This window comes from Bacillus rossius, unplaced genomic scaffold (genome assembly GCF_032445375.1).
Source record: "Bacillus rossius redtenbacheri isolate Brsri unplaced genomic scaffold, Brsri_v3 Brsri_v3_scf1034, whole genome shotgun sequence".
Classification (NCBI taxonomy): domain Eukaryota; kingdom Metazoa; phylum Arthropoda; class Insecta; order Phasmatodea; family Bacillidae; genus Bacillus; species Bacillus rossius.
Genome location: NW_026962052.1, coordinates 1 through 10,000, shown reverse-complemented (window position 1 = coordinate 10,000; position 10,000 = coordinate 1). Strand labels below are relative to the sequence as shown.

At 40.5% G+C, this 10,000-nt stretch overlaps 1 non-coding gene across 1 annotated transcript; it reads right to left on the bottom strand.

The window, feature by feature from the left end:
* Nucleotides 1-6,295: 6,295 nt before the first annotated feature.
* Nucleotides 6,296-6,414, bottom strand: LOC134543434 (5S ribosomal RNA). Its single transcript, XR_010076933.1, has one exon. It is a non-coding gene; the product is annotated as a 5S ribosomal RNA (ribosomal RNA).
* Between the last annotated feature and the right edge of the window lie 3,586 nt (nucleotides 6,415-10,000).

Here is a 10,000-nt window from a genome sequence, read left to right as displayed (position 1 = left end):
TGTGTATTACTTGGTGTACCTAAGTATGAATCAGTGCACATTGCCTTTAAGCAATGTTATGCGGTTGAACAGATAGTTGCAGAAGTTGCTAGAAATATTGAAAAATTTCCTTCTGCGAAGCTAGCTTGAATTAAAGTCTTGCTCTCTCAACATTCACTGCATGCACATTGTAATGTAAGTTATGTCAACCTGGTTATTCACGTACTGTTAACTCCATGGCATGGCTGTTGAAACTGCTACCTCTGCACCATGTAAAAGCACTTTTTCATATGTGTGTTTGCCTAGCCAAGGTTTTTGTACGCCTACTAGTTGTGGGATTTATTTTTTTTATTTTTTCCCCCCTCCTTTATGAGTGTTGTGTTTGCATGGTGAAACAGTAACTGCAACCTTCCTTGAATCTGTATGATGGCCCTGAAAAGGGCCGTTTTGTAAGGTGTGGCACAGCTGGCCTACCCTCCGAAGCCGTACAGAGTGCGGCCCTGCCTCTTCAAGGCGTACACGACGTCCATTGCGGTGACGGTCTTTCTCTTGGCGTGCTCTGTGTAGGTGACAGCATCGCGGATCACGTTTTCCAGGAACACTTTGAGCACGCCTCGTGTCTCCTCGTAGATGAGGCCCGAGATGCGCTTCACTCCACCGCGCCTGGCCAGCCTACGAATGGCCGGCTTGGTGATGCCCTGGATGTTGTCACGCAGCACCTTCCTGTGACGCTTAGCGCCACCTTTCCCCAGACCTTTTCCGCCCTTTCCGCGCCCGGTCATGTTTGCGTGCTCCTGTTTCAGCTGGGAATGTGCTGCTCGGCCGCCTCTGTCGTTAGTTTCTATGGATCGACTTCTGTGCTGTGATTGGCTGTTCTCGCCAGCCAATGGAGATGCCGGGCCAATCGCAGTGCACCACAGCTTTAACAAAACTGTTGAAATTTTTACAGCACGCGCAGACGGACCACGATGGCGCGCACGAAGCAGACGGCTCGTAAATCTACTGGAGGCAAAGCGCCGCGCAAGCAGCTGGCCACCAAGGCGGCTCGCAAGAGCGCGCCGGCCACGGGGGGAGTGAAGAAGCCACATCGCTACCGCCCTGGCACTGTCGCGCTGCGAGAAATCAGGCGCTACCAGAAAAGTACCGAGCTGCTTATCCGCAAGCTGCCCTTCCAGCGCCTGGTGCGAGAGATCGCCCAGGACTTCAAGACAGACTTGCGCTTCCAGAGCTCGGCCGTCATGGCGCTGCAGGAGGCCAGCGAGGCTTACCTGGTGGGGCTCTTCGAGGACACCAATTTGTGCGCCATCCACGCCAAGAGGGTCACCATCATGCCCAAGGACATCCAGCTTGCCCGGCGTATCCGTGGCGAGCGTGCTTGAGTTCCTTGCCATTTTTTTTGCAAGGGGGAAAAAAAAAACAGCCCTTATTAGGGCTAAAAATAACTGTCAAATTTGAAAGGAAAACAGTTGTCTGGCTTTTTGTACCTATTAGCTGTCGTTGACCTTTACCCAGCCAATAATATATTACATTAATAAGAATTTGGAAAAACACAGTTATAGTGTCTGTGTTTTGAGGTGGTTGTTTATATTGTACACAAAAGATTTGCACACAATGCAATGTATTCTGCATAGGAAATAAAAACTCTTCAAACAGTGCCTGTCTGCAGTAGCAGCACCATCAGCAGCAGCAGCAGCAGCAGCAGCAGCAGCAGCAGCAGCAGCAGCAGCAGCAGCAGCAGCATAAAGTTCACCATTAATACCCTGAGACCTAATCCTTACAAAAAAAATATGTGTGTGTGTGTGTGTATATATGTGTATATATATATATATATGCTGAAATAAGAGTGAGATGTTTGTAAGACGTTTTCCTGCTTAAAAACTTTAAATAATTTTGCACCTAAACTATACACACAATGTAATTGATAAATTTCTTTATTTATTTATTTATTTCCCCCGCTTCAAATACCATAAGAAATTTTTTAACCAGAATTTTACCTAACGGCAGAGGTGTGGCTATAGGAGGCAATGATTGCAACAACTGATACCTTCATGACTAGTATTGTTGGCCCTTAGAAGGGCCGATAAGGTGGTACAGTGCCACAGAAAGTGCCAGCGGTCCTGCTGGCATCTTCATTTCCGCTTTGGGGCTGCTTTCTTGGGCGACTTGCTCTTTGGGGCAACCTTCTTTGGCTTTGGAGCACGGGGTTTCTTCGTGGGAGGTTTGGACACCTTTTTTGCCTTTGAAGGTGCCTTCTTGGGCTTGGGGGTTGCAGCTGCTGCCTTTTTTTTCTTTTCTGCTGTAGGCGGAGTCTTCTTGACTGGTTTCTTGCCCACCGCTGCCTTCTTGGCTACGGATCGCTTCTTTTCCTTAGGGGCAGCTGCACCACGCTTGCCGCTTGGAGCCTTGGGCTGGTCCGGAGCACCGGTGGTCCCTGAAGCCAGCTTGAAGGAGCCAGACGCACCCTTGCCTTTGGTTTGGACAAGCTCGCCGCTAGCCACTGCTGCCTTCAAGTATTTCTTGATGAAAGGTGCCAGCTTTTCCGCATCTACTTTGTAGGTAGAGGCGACGTATTTCTTGATGGCTTGCAGTGATGAGCCGCCCCTTTCCTTGAGGCTCTTGATCGCAGAGGCCACCATTTCAGATGTGCGCGGGTGCGCGGGCTTGGCTCGTGGCTTCTTCGACGCAGCCTTGCCTTTCTTCGGGGAAGCTGCCTGTGATGGGGCAACAGCTGGTGCTGCAGTCGCTGCTGCGGTATCTGCCATGACGAGACTGATCCTACAGAATGCAAGAGCAAAGTGAAAATAAAATTTTGCAAATATCTGGTTACCCAATTTTCTGGTTGCGGACGGTTCAGAAAATTCTCGATGCCTTGCTCACGTAGGGAGCAGCGCACTTTGGACAGCGAAAGTAATGTAGGGCTTCTTTAGCACTGATTTTTCAATGTTTTCTAAATGTCAGCAGTCTACGATGACATAATGGGCAGTTCCACTAATAGTGTAATTTTTTTATGGCAGCTGCACTGTTTAATTTGCACTGCGAGCTGTTTAAATTTACTGCTACACCAAACAGGGAACTTTTCATTTGCAGATGTTATTCAAGGAATCAAATACGTAATTTGTGCTGGAATCACTTGAAAATGGTTAAATTAACTTAGGTATACTTTAGTGTATAGTATGCTGAAAATGTGGAGATAATTTCATGAAGGCTGTTTGCTGTGGAAGCACTAGCAAATCACCTTGTTCAGTGCCACCTGGAATGGCTTTCTTCGTGCACCTCCAAGGATGATGTGATTATTATTGTGAGTAAATTTTGTTTACATTTTCATTGTGTGAATAATAAAACTTTTAACTGTACACACAACAAGCATTTCACTTGGATCTGATGCATTCTCAAGAGTGCAGTTTCTGTTTAGCTTTTAAAACTGGCTGCCCTTCAATTCACTCAAGGTGCAGATGCAAGTTGCTGATGAAGTATTCCACACACATGCTACATTGGAGAAATATTTTAATAAAAATTAAAACTCTTGCAGGATTTCGAATAAAAACTATCCTATTTATCCCTTCTATGTTTTGGTACTGCGAAATTGAGAGAGGTAAGTAAGTTGTGAGGTTATTTTTACTTGCTTGCATGTGAGGTTAGCAGAGCAAAAATATTTTTGAAATTGCAGATACATGGTCACTTTATTTCGTTGCAAACATTTATAAGCTCGTAATCTTATTTAAAGTCTCCATACTTAATGCGTTTGGAAAACCTTCTTTCTCTCAATTTTACAATGGAACAAAATTTTACTTGTATGTGTACATTAATTCCATCTCTAAATGATGTAGGTTTACGCACCGAGATCAGGTACATTGTAGAGAGAAAAACACACGAGTACCTGCTTATTTTGAAGTTTTAATGAGTATATTAAAAAAAAAAAAAAAAAACGATAAAAATATAATTGAAAAAGTATATTATTCACGTATTTTTGAGGATGAGGGGAGGGGGTGTTTTTGTCCGATGGTCGTTTATCTTTAAAGAAATTTCCGTTGGACCTGTGCGTTCTTGCTCTGCCAATTCTCGAAAAATGAAATATTTTAAGTCGTCTTTTATGTGCTAACTTCATTATATTTGGCTGCATTCGTATTTTTATTAGTTTTGAAACATTCATGTCACGGAAAATAATCATAAACCAGGACAAAAACGTTTTGACTAAATGTTCTAGGTTGGTTGTAAAACATTTTCTTATTTTATTTCACATCGGAAACATCTGTTAAGTTGTAAGCTTTGTAATGAATGCGACAGTCACTTGTTCGCTGAAGTGTTTGTTTAAGAAATTAGTATTGTAAATTTGTTTATGGTCTTGTTAAATGAAATTTTAAGTGAAATCATTTGGGAAAACAGAGGCTACAGGAATTTTCAACACAACTTGATGACCGACGTTGTGACTAGTGTGGGAGTGTGTGCTCGTGTAAATATCAATTTTTCTTACTCCTCGTGCCGGTCAACAGGAAAACAGCGAGTGTGTTATCTCATCGCGGGCGTGTGATTGCGTGTGGTAAATTGTGCTAGGTTAATTACCGCAAAACTCCACTGTGTGCAAATATGTAGTGTGTCGCTGTATGCAAATATTTGGTATGTCTTTTTTTTTTTTTTTTTTTTTTCAGGCAATACACACTTTGAATTTTACACAATTTCGATGCTGCAACCTAAGTGTATACATGCGAATAGGATTGCTTAAATGAAAAAGTAAAGTAGGAGGTAAGTGCAAATGTTTCCAGGAGGTTATGCACACACAATCTATTTTATGAATTAATAGTTATTATCTAAGAAAATGATAGAAGATTATAAATAATGTGTGCAGAATAATACAGAATTTGCATGTTACACAAAAAAAAATATATATATATATTCCAAATATTGTTAGCAAAATGCACCTAGATTAGTGAGCTGGATTTTTTTTTTTTTTTTGTATTTTTGTTCTGTTGATCCCACGTGGAGTCAAGGCTCCGGGATATAGAACATGTATGTGCAGACAATTAATATTTACATGATGCAAGTTACCAAGAAAAAAAATTTCAAAAAAAAAAAATACATAACATGTTACACAATTTAACTTTATGCAAAACATGAAGCAGCTGTTATCACAAGTCCATTCAACAAATTAACAGTTCAATTTCTCTATTATCAATCAAATTAAAGAATAGCTTCAGAGGGTAGGTAGGATATTCTAGAAGAATTTTTTTTACTGTTTTTTTTTTTAATACTGGTAAATTGTTTTAGTTATTTTCTGTGATATTAAGTTGTAAAGTTTTACTCCCAAGTAATTTAGTCCATTTTCAAATCGCCTAGTGTTATGTTCAACTATCCTCAATTTACTAGCATTTCTGGTGTTATACCTATGTGCGAATATCTAAAAAAAAAAAAAAAAAAAAAAAAATAATAATTTTTTTTTTCTTCTTTTTCTTAAGAATGAATAAAAAGTTTCTAGAACGTATTCATTTATGGCAGTCAGGACTTTAAGTTTTTTGAATTTTGGTCTGCAGTTAGATGATTTTTTATCTTTTGTTATTATTCTAATAGCTCCTTTTTTTTTTTTTTCCCCCAATGTTATATGGCAGAAAGAGTAGAGCTATGGCTACTGTGACATCATGCATTGATGGGAAGGTTATTGTTGGATAACAAAAATTTAGATGATATAATTTTTATTTTTTTCCATACACAACACATTGCAGGTACAATTTTACAGGTTACAGCTGTACCACCTCTAGTATTGCTGCCGACCATCCAACAAATGAGCACACTAAACAGGCATTGATGACATTGTTATCAACGTCTTTTTGAATCTCTCATTATTATACATAACTGCCCACTGAAACAGAGAAACTTCAAAATAGGTGTGTGTGTGTGTGTTTATATATATATATATATATATATATATATATATATATATATATATATATATATATATATATATATATATATATATACATATATACATACATACATACATACATACATACATACATACATACATACATACATACATACATACATACATACATATACACTTATCTATTTATTTTTTCACTTTGAATTTTGTATGAGGTATACACATGCAAAGATTCACAGCTGCTGCTGGGTGGGTGAGTGAGTGAGTGATTGATTGATTGATTGATTGATTGATTGATTGATTGATTGATAGAGAGTGAGTGTGTGTGTGTGTGTGTGTTAGGGGGGGGGGGGGGGGGGGAAATGTGGTGATTGTGGGGGAAAAAAAAATTTAAAATTGAAATTTTTAAAAAAAAATTTTTTTCTGTAGGGTGCAAAATAGTAGTGCCAACGGCACGTGGTGTTCCCAAGCGGTCACCCATCTAAGTACTAACCACGCTCGACGATGCTTAACTTCGGTGATCGGACGAGAACCGGTGTGTTCATCGTGATATGGCCGTTGGCAATGATATAGATGTTTTTTTTTTGCAGTTTGTATTTGCCACTCGAAATAGCTATACCAGGTGTGATTGTTACAAACAACAGGAGAAATCGTGTAATGAACACTCTTTTACTTCCCCCCCCCCCCCCCCTCCCCACACACAACACCCACCACCCTCACCATCCCAACCACCAAAGCCCTCTTCAAAATACACTCTCACACACACACACAAACCCACACTCTATAACTGATGAACATTACCATAACTTCTTAAAGCCATTAGATAATATTTAACTCAAGAAAGGTATTGTGATATGTTTAAAGAAAGAAAGGTGAAACCTTTAACTTTACCAGCAGGTATTAGTATCACTGAGGTATCTTCTAGGTTGTAGCAGCAATAGTAGTAATAATAATAAAATTAAATAAGGTAATAAAAAAGAAAAGTTATACATGTGATCAAATCATGAATGTATAAAACTGGAATGAATTTAAATTTTTTTTATTTTTCTTCATAGGCTGTTTTGAAATTGATGAGTAAGTGCCTCTTCTTTTAAATTTTTTAATGCTGAACACTGTTACATAAGAGATGAATGTTTAGAAAATTTAAAAAAAAAAAAAAGCTAGCCCAGCCCCCTCCCCCCCTCACACAAAATCCAAACAAAAAAAAAAACACCCTCCTTCAAAACATCACATAATCATCCAGCCAGCAGTGCAGACGAGAAATTTGCACTCGGGGCCGCCATTTTGACGATAAATTCTTGCATGGCACACCAAAGGTAGGAAAGAATTTAAAAAAATAAAAATAATGGGCGAGCACCCTCGCGTCTGCCTGTAGAAAATGAAGTTAAAAGTAACATAACCTAAAGACAGGCACACACTAGGGTGCTCCCAGGCGGTTGAGAAATTTTTTCCCGCCAAAAGACTTATATATATTATTTATTTTACTGTTTTTGGCAGGGGGCTATGTCGGTCTGTGTGCAAAGTAGTTCCTACTCCCGCCGCCAGGAGCGCGCGCGGTGGGTAGCGATGTTGTTTTTTCTGCTTTCATTTGTTTATTATTTAGAGGGTTAATGCTATGTAAATGTACGCAAGTTTGGTTATGTGTCGGTAGTTGTGCGAGATTTAATTTCCGAAACGAAATTTGACTTTCATCGGCCTGCATTTCTCACTTATTCGGAAAATACATGTGTGTTTATGTATGTATAATAATCGAGTGATTTTGTAATAATTTGGAAGTTTTGTTTGCGTGTGCGATGTGGGGAAGAAAAGGTGTGCACACGAGTCCTAGGGCTATATTTTTTTTTATTGCGAAATATTTACTTCATGTGGTGAAAAATTTTAAATTATTTGTGATGCAAGTGAAATTTTTTTTTTTTTTTCAGTTGGGTGATGTGTTTGTCCTCGTTTGTGTGCAAGGAAGCAAACATGCTGAAGGTAAGGGGCCATAAATGACACTTTAAAATATTAGTTTACCATTAATTTTGGTTAAATATTAAATTGCCATATAAGTAAAATCATGTCAACTGTTGTATTCCACCCAGTATAAGCTGTTAGTAATGGGTACTTAATATAAATAGAATAAATGTAAGCATTTTCGTCTGCATGAAAATTCACTTTTTTTTTGGATCCATTTGTACTGTGGGTAGTTAAATAGTACATTATGTTGTTTTTACTTCGAAGTACAAAACATCTTGTGCATGATTGCAAATTCAAACGCAGTTAAGCATAATATGAATTCGAATTATGTGTGTGTGTGTGTGTGTATATATATATTTTTTTTTTTTTTTTTTTTTTTTACTGTGTCCAGTTTTAGCACAAATGGAATTATTTTCAAAGTGAATCGATGCAACTGGTCTTTGCCATTAATATTGATATATGATCTAACTAAATTAAATAGAAAGGATTTTTTTATTTATTTTTTTATATATATAAATATATTTGTAGCAATGTACTAATGACCACAGAAGTAAGCAAAAAAAAAAATATATATATATATATCTCAGCCAGTAAACCATGCGTCTTAAAGACTTTTTTTAATGAAAATATTTCTGCCTTGGTTAAGCTTACATTTACTATCATAGGGATTGAGGGAATTGTAGAACAGCAGCAGAAGCATTTCCTTTCATGATCATGTTCTTGGTCCTGAAAAGGACCGTTTATGTAAGCATGTGCACACCAGACCTGCTCACTTGGAGCTGGTGTATTTGGTGACAGCCTTGGTGCCCTCGCTGACAGCGTGCTTGGCCAGCTCCCCGGGCAGCAGCAGTCTCACGGCCGTCTGTATCTCGCGGCTGGTGATGGTGGAGCGCTTGTTGTAGTGGGCGAGGCGGCTGGCCTCTGCCGCGATGCGCTCGAAAATGTCGTTCACGAAACTGTTCATGATGCTCATGGCCTTAGATGATATGCCAGTGTCCGGATGAACTTGCTTCAACACTTTGTAGATGTAGATTGCGTAGCTTTCCTTCCTCTTGCGCTTCTTTTTCTTGTCGCCCTTCGAGATGTTTTTCTGGGCCTTGCCCGCCTTTTTGGCTGCCTTACCGCTCGTCTTGGGGGGCATCGTAGGTCTGAGCTGTGCCGCTGTCGCTAGATGAGTGAGACGGGAATTTTTATTAAATAATTTTAGACTACAGCCCCTCCACGCTGAAGTCAGTCTCACACAGCCGAAGTGTTTGTGAGCCCTGCTAACCAAATGGGAATGATTTGACTGAGGGAATTGATGCGTGCCAGGTGGGACCTATACGCTTAATTTGATAACTGAGTAACTGCCTATGCTGTCTTCACTCTCCTGTGAGGGAGGGGGAAGCAGCTGGCGACGTGCGTCTGGCGCGGTCAAGCCTGCAGGGGTGCGGAATTTGCACCCCGACAGCCTATGGGGAGTAGCAAAGGGTAGACAACAGTAAACCAGCGAGCGCACTGGAGGAAACCTGTTGCCTGTGAGTGAAAAGTTAACGCAACCGAGGGCCCGAAGGGATAGGAAGCGGATGAGGGCGAATGGGATCTGTGGCTCTCCCAGATGGGATTTCTGGAAGAGCCATTTTGAGCACGCCATGCGGCGTATGTGCTCGGCAGGCACGAGCGAATGTGGCTATTTAGGCCTCGGCATCTCGAGGGCGGCAGGAACTGCTGGCGCGACCTGCAACTAAAGATAAAGACACATATTTACATTGTTCTATAACTATGTTTAATGGCTATTAGCCCGGTTAGGCTAATAATGGGGCTCGTGCGCTCAGGCACTATGGCCGGCGTCTCTGAGCCACAAGATGATGGGTGAAGTCGTGGGTTTAGATTTATGTTGCGAAAAATTTTTAATATTTAATATATATGCATATATAATTAATAATTACAATTATATATGCATATATTTTTCACTACTGGGGTGGTTTAGAAGCACTGGGGGGGGAGAAAAATTATGACGTTAAAATAATTTTTAAACACTAAAAATTCGGGTGGGCATGGCAGCAGCTCTCTGGAACATGGCGCCCTCTCCCTCGCCGACAGGCACTGTGGGCGGCGTCTCTGTGGCGGCCCCCAGGGAGGGCGGGGAACATGGAGCACAGCTGCTGGAGAGTAGATGACAGGGTGAGTGGGGGGAAAATTATGTTGCAAAAC